Here is an 11742-nt window from a genome sequence, read left to right as displayed (position 1 = left end):
CTTTATCATGTTTATACTGAAAAATAATTTTGCTTGGATTTAGAAAAAATATGGTCATCGAAAGAGTTGACATGTTACTATGTACATTTACCATTATGTTACTTGATGTACTTGCAATACACACAGTACGGTGACTAGTCAATCTTTGTGAACTACTTTTCATAGGATGGGAGTCATTGAATATGCGTATATAATCAATAATTAAAAATAGTCTACTTATGTTAATGAGGAAAAGTTCTTTTATGTCTTTAAAATGCATTTCATGGCGAGGTACAGAAAATATACTGAAACAGTAGACTATGGGTGACTATAGGTGAACTAGGTACAAGAGAACTCTTAATCTTAAATACTACAAACCACCTCTGTACTGTGGAAGATAATGATATGACTGGACTAGAAATACACACAACCTGTAATTAACTGCCTTTACAGCGCTCTCGCGCTTTGATTTATATAAGAAACTGATTTTAATTACAACAATAACACCCTTCTCCACATTTATTAACACATAGCACCAACAGTGTATATTGGCGAAATGAAGTCATGTACAGAACGAATACTGATAAATCTTCAACTATTTACTGTCAGACGCCATAAGTATATTTATGTAGATAAGAGACTGAAAGTTATTGTTAGCGCAAAAACTTTGTCTCCACTGCTTATTTCTCTTTTTCATACTTCTACAATTTGTGATGGGTAAATGTTTCTGATTTTTTTTTAATTTTGTGTGCCTCTCGTGGCTGTGACATATGTTCTTTTTTTGTCTTAATCTCTGTCCTGCTTTTCTTTATTTTTTCTTTTTAGATTATCCCGACTTCTTTTCACATAAATTATCATCATGAGTTGCTCATCCTTCTTTTTTTTTTGTTCAAAACTTCTGTCCCGCCTTTATTCAAATTTCATCCTGCCCCCACCCCCCACCCCCCCCCCCCTCACACACACACCACCAAAAAAAAAATCAAATGGTAGCTCCATTAACCGTTACAAGTCCAAAGGAAAAGATAATCTTATATTTTTCTCTGTTTAACTTTGGTCTTTTGCTTATTGTTCTCGAACCTTTTATATTTGGGTACTCAAATTTTAACTTTTACTGAAGGTTATTACAAAAACACGCACGGAATGTCAAACAATACATTTAGGTTTTTTCTCAACGTAGGCATTGCCGTTTCCTCTTTATAGACAAACATTTGAGATTTATAAAAATAAAAAAGACCGTGGTAGATAACAGTCTACGTCATTCAAAAGTTCACTGTTTTACTTTTAAGAATTGATGGTTAGAATCAATAAACTTAAATTTACGCCTTTTGAGTATGCTAGCGGATGCAAGAGTAAAAGTACACTTCATAATAAACATAGAACAGGAAGTAATTTATGTATTTTTAACCGGCATTTCCACTTCTGACGGAGGTTCACTTAAGTCCATACCGTCTATTATTACATTTATAACAACGATGATAAAAACAAGAATAAGTACGGCTGTATTCAATCTCATAGTTTTCTTTTCTTTGCTTAACGTGATCGATTCCGCTGCAATAGAAAGCTGTCTTTTCATTTTAGGACGATCACGATGATTATTGTTGTCACAGGAATTTGGTTCCGATGGTTCGATTAATTCTCCACTTTCCAACAATTTGTCTCTTATTGACTTTTCTCTGCGTTTTCGTTCTTGTTCTTTTGCAGCATACTGTTCCCGAATTGCTAGAATAATCAGCATCACACCAACTGCAACTTGTAAAATCACTGATAAGGAAAGAAAGACCATTCCTGCTACACACTTGGCACTGTCAGCACAATCGGGAGTAAGCAAGTTCTTCATCTTTGAAACATTGGACAGTAACAGAGCCATATCGAGCATGCCCTGTGCTAAAGACTTCCTCGCCGTATACTGGACACCAATTCTTGTCATGTTTAGAGAACTTGAAATTACCTGTCAAAAGTATAAACATTTCTTTTAGGACTTTTTTTATAAATCATTATGGTTTGTTCACATACAACAAGAAAATATGAAAAAAAAAAGACACAAAAACTCCGAACATCGAGGAAAATTCAAAACGGAAAGTCTGTAATCAAATGGCAAAATCAAATGCTCAAACACATCAAATGACTGGACAACATCTGTCATATTCCTGACTTGAAACTTCGAATTCCAAGCAGAAATTGAAATAAACCATTTCAACTGTCAAATCAATATATGCAATGTCTAAATAAGCGATGAAAATTTTAAAAGAGACAACTAGCCTTTTTTAACATGACTAACTTAAATATAATTATTATATTGCACATGCACTATTGCTGTTCACAATTTACTTTGTGTACACCATTGCACTTAGCATCTCTTATATCTTAAGTTATGTTATGATATTGTAATTATTATGTTTATTTATGTTGGCCTAATTTGTGTTGTATGGCCTGATAGTTGTTTACCAAATAATCTTATAATTGTGCAGTTTAGGAAACACTGGAACAATCACAGAATGATTGGAACTTTCTAGAATGATCCTTATAAAAGATGCGTAATTTAAACTTCTACGTTATTCCAGAAACTTCCGTTGTAACTTTCCAGGATTTTCCACAATGTTCCATTATAGAGTGTTCTAGAATTTTCCATGACAACACTATATATACAGACACTAAAGTTAAACTCTCATAATTAAACTTGGACATAGACATTGATAGACATTAGTATTCACAGCATTTTGATTGACACTTTTATTCTACAAACAACATCATACTAGATTGTGACATTAGTAGTGAACGTAATATTCAAATTGGATTCCGAAAGATTTCCGGATACAGATAAAGATAACAGATTGAACTCATATTTTGACAGTTAAGTTAACAGTAATATTTGTGTAATACTTCTTGTAAATTTTTGTATAATAAATATTGTTAAATTTTACTATTGATTTGTGTCTTTTGTTGGCTACAATTTAAAGGCGATTTCTGGCCGTAACAGAAATTGGGGGCTCGTCCTTGGATCTTAAAAATATTTTATTCAAAATTTGTTTAGTATTTGTATTATAACTAGCCAACAAAATTCTACAAAATGGCATTTGATGCTGGTAAATTTTTGAAAACGCCAGACCTGGAGAGTTTTGATAATTTAAAGAAAGAGGACTTAGTGTTGCTTGCTAAACAACTGAAATTAGTTTTTAAAGTATCTATGAGAAAACAAGTTATAAAAAATTTGGTTATAGACAAATTAGTTGAATCAGAAATTTTAGGTGAAGAGGCTCTTGATCTTAAGGTCGAAAATGTTGACGCTTTTAAATTAAAACAGCTTGAATTAGAACATGAACTTAGATTAAAAGAACTGGAAATGAAGGAAAGATTGGAAATGGATAAACAAGAAAAAGAAAAAGAAGATGAATTCAAATTAAAACAAGATGAACTTAAATTAAAACAGGCAGAACTTAAAATGAGGGAAAGGCTAGAGATGGAAAAACTGAAAATTGAAATGGTCAAAGAAGAAAGCAACACTAAAGTCCAGTCGAAATCAGATTATTTTGATGCAGCAAAAAATATACGTTTGGTTCCGAAATTTTGTGAAAAAACAGTTGATAAATATTTTCCACAGTTTGAGAAAATTGCTAATAATTTGAAATGGCCAATGCCGTATTGAACTACGATGCTGCAAAGTGTTTTTGAGGGTAAGGCAGCTGAAATATACTCCGCACTTCCATCAGAAAAAAGTTCTGATTATGACACTGTGAAACAGGAAATTTTGAAAGCCTATGAGCTAGTACCAGAAGCATATAGACAGAAATTTAGATCTTATAAAAAGTTTGATTCGCAAACCTATGTGGAATTTGCTCGGGAAAAAGAAGATCTATTTGATAAATGGCTTACTTCAAAGAAAACAAAAAACAATTTTGATAACCTAAGACAATTAATGTTATAAGAAGAGTTCAAACAATGTGTTCATTCAGAATTAAAAACACATTTAGACGACAAAACTATTGAGTCAATACATGATGCAGCTGTTATATCAGATAATTATACTCTTTCACATAAAAGAAGTTTCAAGGGTCAAAATTTTAATACTTCAAGTGGAAATTACAAAAATCAAAGCACTGAGCGTACTGATAGTAAGCCTGTTGCACAGAATAAGAGTCAGTCCAGTTATAATATGTCTAGTCCAAAATTTGATATTTTTGAGAAGAAGTCACTGATTTGTGCTTATTGTAAGAAGAATGGTCACCTGATGGCTGATTGTTTTAGACTCCAAAAGAAGAATGAACGAGATAATAAGCCTAAGACCAGTGCGTGTACGACACCTTATATTACCAGTACATTGGAATGTCCTGTGAGTCAGGCTTTTAAGTCCAGTTTTTGTAATTACATGGAGGAATATAAACCCTTTATGTCTGATGGGTTTATTTCTATTGTTGATGATACCACTCTTCAGCCTATTAAGATTTTACGGGACACTGGAGCTTCTCAGTCTTTATTGTTAGAAGGTGTGTTGCCTTTGTCCGAGAAGACTTCTGTTGGTGCCTCCGTTTTGTTACAAGGTGTAGAGTTAGGTTGTATAGATGTTCCTCTCCATCGAATTTATCTGAAGTCAGATTTGATAACTGGACCAGTTGTTGTGGGTGTTCGTCCTAATCTCCCTGTTGAGGGTGTTACATTATTGCTAGGAAATGATCTAGCTAGGAACAAAGTGGTTGCTGAACCAATTGTTACCAGTGAACCGGTGGTGGATTTTAAATCACCTGAAGATGATACTAAATTGTATCCAGCTTGTGTTGTTACTAGGGCGATGGCTAGAAAACAACAAAATGAGATTTTGCAAGAAGACAAGTTTGATTACATGGACCTTTCTGACACTTTTATAGCTGACACTGAAGGTCCTGGTAGCTCAGAAAAGGCCATTACAAAACCACCTAGTGTTAACAAGAATGTTATTATGCCATGGCCAGACGTTACCAGCCATTCATTAGACCGAAAGAATTTATTTGAAGAACAACATAAAGACCCTGTGGTTCTTCAGCTCAGCCAGAGAGCTCAACCACAGGAGGAAGCAGACAAAGTGGCCGAATGCTATTACCATCAGGACAGTATTTTAATGAGGAAGTGGAGGCCTCCTGATGCTACCCCAGAGGAGGAATGGAGAGTGCTATACCAAGTGGTGGTGCCTAAAGTTTATAGACAAGAAATTATTGGTCTTGCCCATGACACCCCCTTGGCTGGACACTTAGGTATAAGGAAGACTTGCCTTAAGATCTTGCAGCATTTTTACTGGCCTAAACTTAGAAATGATGTTGCAGAATACTGCAAATCATGTCATATATGCCAGGTTGTTGGTAAACCTAACCAGAAAATACCACCAGCACCACTTCTGCCTATTCCAGCCTTTGACGAACCTTTCAGCAGAGTTCTAATTGACTGTGTTGGACCTTTACCAAAGACCAAGACTGGAAATGCATATTTATTGACAATCATGTGTACATCTACCCGCTTTCCTGAAGCTATTCCGCTCAGAAATATCAAGACACCTACTATCGTCAAAGCTTTGATCAAATTTTTCACATTAGTAGGACTTCCTAAGTCTATACAGTCCGACCAGGGATCAAATTTCATGTCAGGTTTATTTCAGCAAGTCGTATACCAGTTAGGGATTGCTCAGTACAGATCAAGTGCTTATCATCCAGAATCTCAAGGTGCCTTAGAACGTTTTCATCAAACATTGAAGAACATGATTAGAACTTTTTGTCTTCAATTTGACAGAGACTGGGATGATGGAGTTCACTTTCTACTTTTTGCGGTTCGAGAGGCTGTTCAAGAATCCCTTGGATTTAGTCCCTTTGAGTTGGTATTTGGTCATACTGTAAGGGGACCGTTAAAATTGATTAAGGAAAAGTGGCTTACTGAACATACTGACTTGAATCTTTTAGACTATGTATCTAGATTTAAAGAAAAATTGTTTACTGCTTGTCAAATTGCTCAGAAAAACTTAAAAAATGTACAGAACAAGATGAAAATATGGTATGATAAAGATGCCAGGGACAGAATTTTTGAGCCTGGTGATAAGGTACTTGTATTTCTGCCAGTCCCTGGACATCCTTTACAGGCTAAATATTGTGGTCCTTATACAATAGGCAGTAAAATCAATGATTTGAATTATATTGTAAAAACTCCAGGTCGGCGTAAACAAAACAGAGTGTGTCATATTAATATGTTAAAGCCATATTTTGAGCGTACTAATGAATGTGAGAGTAAACCAGTTGCCACTTTAGGCATGGTTAAATTTGAGAACAATCATGACAAACCAGATGTAATTGAACCACCTTTTAGTCCTAAAACTATGGAAGAGACAGTTAGATTGAAAAATTCAGAAATTTTGTCAAATTTAGACTCAAAAGTTGCACATCTGTCTTTTGATCGTAAAGAAGAAATAAAAACTTTGGTATTTTCTTTTAAAAATCTTTTTCCAGATGTGCCAAACAAAACCACTTCTGTTTGTCATGATGTTGATGTAGGAGATGCTTCTCCAATTAAGCAACATCCTTACCGGCTCAATCCACTCAAATTTGAAGTTATGAGAAAAGAAATTAAATATATGCTTGACAATGATATTATTGAGCCGAGTAACAGTGAATGGAGCTCTCCTTGTCTCCTTGTGCCAAAACCAGATAAAACCTATCGTTTCGTGACTGATTTCAGAAAAGTAAATTCAGTCTCAAAATCTGTTTCCTATCCGATTCCAAGGATAGACGATTGTATTGACAATATTGGTCAAGCCAAATTTGTGAGTAAATTTGATTTATTGAAAGGTTATTGGCAAGTTCCATTGACACAGAGAGCTCGTGAAATATCAGCTTTTGTTACACCAGATGGCTTATTTCAATATACTGTAATGCCATTTGGCCTGAAAAGTGCTCCAGCTACATTTTAAAGAATGATCAATAATGTTATAAAAGATTTAGACTGTTGTTATGCTTATATTGATGATCTTATTGTATGTAGTGATAGCTGGGAACAGCATTTAACACATTTGTATGATACTTTTGACAGATTGTCATATTCAAATTTGACTGTTCATCTTGGTAAAAGTGAATTTTGTCAGGCCACTGTTGATTATTTAGGGCATACAGTTGGCCAAGGTCAAGTAAAACCTATTATGGCTAAAGTGGAAGCTATTTCCAAATTTCCACCTCCTACAAATAGAAAACAACTTATGAGATATTTAGGCATGATAGGATTTTACAGGAAATTCTGTTCAAATTTTGCTACTGTTGTTCAACCATTGACTCATCTTTTACGAAAAGATTCTAAATTTATCTGGAGTGAAAATTGTCAAAAAGCTTTTGAAAATAGCAAATCACTTTTAATTAATAGTCCAGTTCTGATTACTCCAGACTTTGAAAAACAATTTAAACTTGCCGTTGATGCAAGCGATGTAGGAATAGGAGCTGTTTTATATCAAGAGACAGATGATAATGTTGAAAAACCTATATCATATTTTTCTAAGAAATTAGATAAACATCAGAAAAATTATTCAACTATTGAAAAAGAGTGTTTTGCAATGTTGTCAGCACTTCAACATTTTGATGTATATTTGAATCCCACTGTATATCCTATTCTTGTTTATACTGATCATAATCCTCTCACCTTCATGCATAAAATGAGAAACAAGAATCAGAGGTTGACTAGGTGGAGTTTATTGTTACAGGAATATGATGTAATTGTAAAACATATTAAGGGTAAAGATAATGTAATAGCTGATGCTTTATCTAGAGCTTATTAAATCACTTTGGATATATTATGTATTTTTGTTCATATTATTCATGATAAGTTTTTGTTACACTAAAACTTCTTTTAAGGGGGGAGGTGTTATGATATTGTAATTATTATGTTTATTTATGTTGGCCTAATTTGTGTTGTATGGCCTGATAGTTGTTTACCAAATAATCTTATAATTGTGCAGTTTAGGAAATACTGGAACAATCACAGAATGATTGGAACTTTCTAGAATGATCCTTATAAAAGATGCGTAATTTAAACTTCTACGTTATTCCAGAAACTTCCGTTGTAACTTTCCAGGATTTTCCACAATGTTCCATTATAGAGTGTTCTAGAATTTTCCATGACAACACTATATATACAGACACTAAAGTTAAACTCTCATAATTAAACTTGGACATAGACATTGATAGACATTAGTATTCACAGCATTTGGATTGACACTTTTATTCTACAAACAACATCATACTAGATTGTGACATTAGTAGTGAACGTAATATTCAAATTGGATTCCGAAAGATTTCCGGATACAGATAAGGATAACAGATTGGACTCATATTTTGACAGTTAAGTTAACAGTAATATTTGTGTAATACTTCTTGTAAATTTTTGTATAATAAATATTGTTAAATTTTACTATTGATTTGTGTCTTTTGTTGGCTACAATTTAAAGGCGATTTCTGGCCGTAACAGTTATATGTATCCAGGGAGAATATCTAATATGAGAGTAAATTGATATTTATTTACATTACAATATTTTAAATGATTTCATGTTTAAAAAAAGTTTCATTGGAAAACAAAATACAAAAAAAAAACCTCATCGAAGTAAGGAACTTACTTTAAATAAATCAAATGTATACGGTAATAACTGTCCTTTCCTGGATTTAGATATTTCGGTTTTAATCGGGAAACTCCTCACTAAAATATACGACAAAAGGGACGAATTTTCGTTCCCTATTGTTAATTTTCCAATTTTAGATGGTTATGTTCCTTTGGCACCATCTTACGGTGTTTATATTTCACAGCTCGTTCGCTATGCCCGTGTCTGTTGTGACGTTTTTGATTTTAACGAACGCAATCTATGTATTACTGGTAAATTATTAAACGAGGGATATCGTTACCATAAATTACTTAAAACCTTTACTAAAATTTTCCATAGATATAAAGATTTGGTTTCGGAGGCTTGGTTGTACCTGTAGAAAATTTATTTCAAACGGGATAGTATATCTTCATTTTTACGGAAATGTTGTTAACCGTGACCGGAAACTTAGAAATGATCCTTGTAAACTTATAAATAAACTTATTCTAAAAGGTTACCAATTCAACACTGTAATATTAAGATAAATTGAATATTGTTTTTATTTGTAATATTGATTTTGTTATCAGTAAATTAAAAGCAAACTAAATATAAATAGTATGTTATATACATATACACATTCATGGATCTAAAATCTGTCGATACCTGTAACTTGTCATTGCACAAGGTCATGTTTTTCTCTGACTGTTTATGACGTCTTTACACTAAATCCATTGGACGTTGGATGTGTCATATTGATAGTTTAGTCTTAGATGCATGATTTTTTTTTATTAGTTGTTAGTGGCTTTGAACTAGCTGTCAGATAACTGCGAGTACTCTCAGATCTGTTCCTGGTGTCTTTTTGTTGTCGGGATGTACAAGTACCCAGCCACGTCCAATTGTATTTTTGTCCATCTGATGAGTTAATCCTTTTTCAACTAATTTTTATAGTTCGTTCTTATGTTGTACTGTTATACCACTGTCCCAGGTTAGGGGAGGGTTGGGATCCCGCTAACATGTTTAACCCCGCCATATTATTTATGTATGTGCCTGTCTCAAGTCAGGAGCCTGTAATTCAGTGGTTGTCGTTTGTTTATGTGTTACATATTTGTTTTTCGTTCATTTTCTTATATACACAAGTCCGTAAGTTTTCTCGTTTGAATTGTTTTACATTGTCATATCGGGGCCTTGTATAGCCGACTATGCGGTATGGGCTTGGTTCATTGTTGAAGGCCGTACAATGACCTATAGTTGTTAATGTCTGTGTCAGTTTGGTCTCTTGTGGAGAGTTGTCTTATTGGCAATCATACCACATCTTCTTTTTTATACTTAGCAATAAATTGTTGTTTTTAGATTTGAATGAAATGTGGATCTTACAAATATGAAACTGAAAAATTAGGAACTTCTTTATAAGTAACAATCACATTGCGTATAAATGCAAATTTGAACATTAGGTTTTAAGTGACTTATAGGTCCAACGGGCCGGGTGTAAATTTATAACTACTATGTAATATTATATATACTACACATGTCACTATAATAAATGATATACTTACTTATACTTACTTACATACCACATCTTCTTTTTTATATGACGAAGGTCATGATTTTGATGCACTATAACAGTTTTATACAGCAATGCAAGTTGAATAATTAGAAATAAGAAATACCAGAAATGAGTATTTTAGAATTTAAAAATCATTTTTAAAAACTTGATAAATCTAAATCAAGAGTTATTTTATTTTAGTGCTATGTGACTTTTCGGAGTAAATATATAATCGTATTGTGTTTTTTTTTATCTCAGATATTTTATTCATAAAAACAGAAATAGCCTTAAAATGATGATATTTTGTACTTACTTGTTTAGTTAATCTAATCTATGCTGGAATTTATTTAAGCACGTTATCAACAGCAACTATGATGAATGATATTGTATGCGATCATTACATTTATTTCCTTTTTAGTGTAGTTAAAGAGTTATGGGTACATTTACTTCCTGTATATTGAAAGTACAAGTGTGGGAATATATATTTCCTGGTCAATTATTTCTTCTTTTAAATATTTCCCTGTCGATTGGTATTCTTGTTTCAAACATTCCTCTTATTGTTTGATTGGAAAAAATCATGGATGATATTACATAGCCTGTATTTTGTTAATAATATCGAATCATTTTCCTTTAACTTATTTTTCTTTGGCTATGAATAAAAATGATTTTATGCAAACACATCATCTGTCTGAGGCTGCCAGTGGGATGTAGATTATCTCTTGATCGGTTGAATCATGATACTTTACGACAAAAGAGATGATTTCAGCTTCCTAATTGTGAACTTTCCATTTCTATGTAGCAACCTTCCAGCAGTGCCTTCATACGGAGTATATATCTCCCATTTGATACGATATTCCCGGGCGTGTACTTCCTATCATGATTTCCTTGATAGAGGGTTGCTGCTCAGGAGGAAGCTATTAAACCAAGAGTTCCAAATGGTAAAGTTGAAAGCATCCCTTCGTAAATTTTACGGACGCCTCACAAGTTTGTTGACCGTTATGGAATATCCGTTTTACAGATGATATCGGATATGTTCCTTATGTCGTATCTACAATGCCGTTCCATTTTCAAGAATGTGACCTACCGAATTAGACGGGTTTATAATAATAAGAGCAACATGACGGGTGCCACATGTTGAGCAGGGTCCGATTACCCTTCCGGAGCACCTGAGATCACCCCCTGTTTTTTGGTGGGGTTCATGTTGACTTATCTTTAGTTTTCTATGTTGTGTCTTTTGTACTTTTATTTGTCTTTTAGTCTTTTTCTTTTTTAGCTATGGAGTTGTTCAGTTTATTTTCGATCTATGAATTTGAATGTCCATCTGATATCTTTCGACTCTCATTTACACATAATCCAGTTTTCTGGTTTAGGTCAGTGGTTCTTTATGGGGACTCCATATTTCTCCAAATATAAAAACTGACCACCACGATGTAACCAAGAGTGCTGGAAGTGTTTTTAACAGCAGCAATCGGCCAATCAACTAAGAACAATATTTCAAAGAACGACGGGCAACTCCATTACCCAAAGGCAAACCATTATTATCTTTAAAAACGATATCCGACGTCTTCAGATACAATATTTTAAAACCGCATTTTTTACAAGGATGTCATTGACCTTATGGAAATCGAAGTTATTCTTTCCGCCTACTTTTGTT

General features: G+C 33.5%; 1 long non-coding RNA gene across 1 annotated transcript; it reads right to left on the bottom strand.

The window, feature by feature from the left end:
* Positions 1-485: 485 nt before the first annotated feature.
* On the bottom strand, positions 486-10535 carry LOC139513268 (uncharacterized). Its single transcript, XR_011662417.1, has 2 exons — positions 10402-10535; positions 486-1927 (listed from the first exon to the last, which is right to left on the bottom strand). It is a non-coding gene; the product is annotated as an uncharacterized lncRNA (long non-coding RNA).
* Positions 10536-11742: the final 1207 nt, after the last annotated feature.

This window comes from Mytilus edulis, chromosome 2, assembly GCF_963676685.1.
Source record: "Mytilus edulis chromosome 2, xbMytEdul2.2, whole genome shotgun sequence".
Taxonomy (NCBI): domain Eukaryota; kingdom Metazoa; phylum Mollusca; class Bivalvia; order Mytilida; family Mytilidae; genus Mytilus; species Mytilus edulis.
The sequence above is the reverse complement of the archived record's forward strand: the minus strand, read 5'-3'. Positions and strand labels throughout refer to the sequence as shown.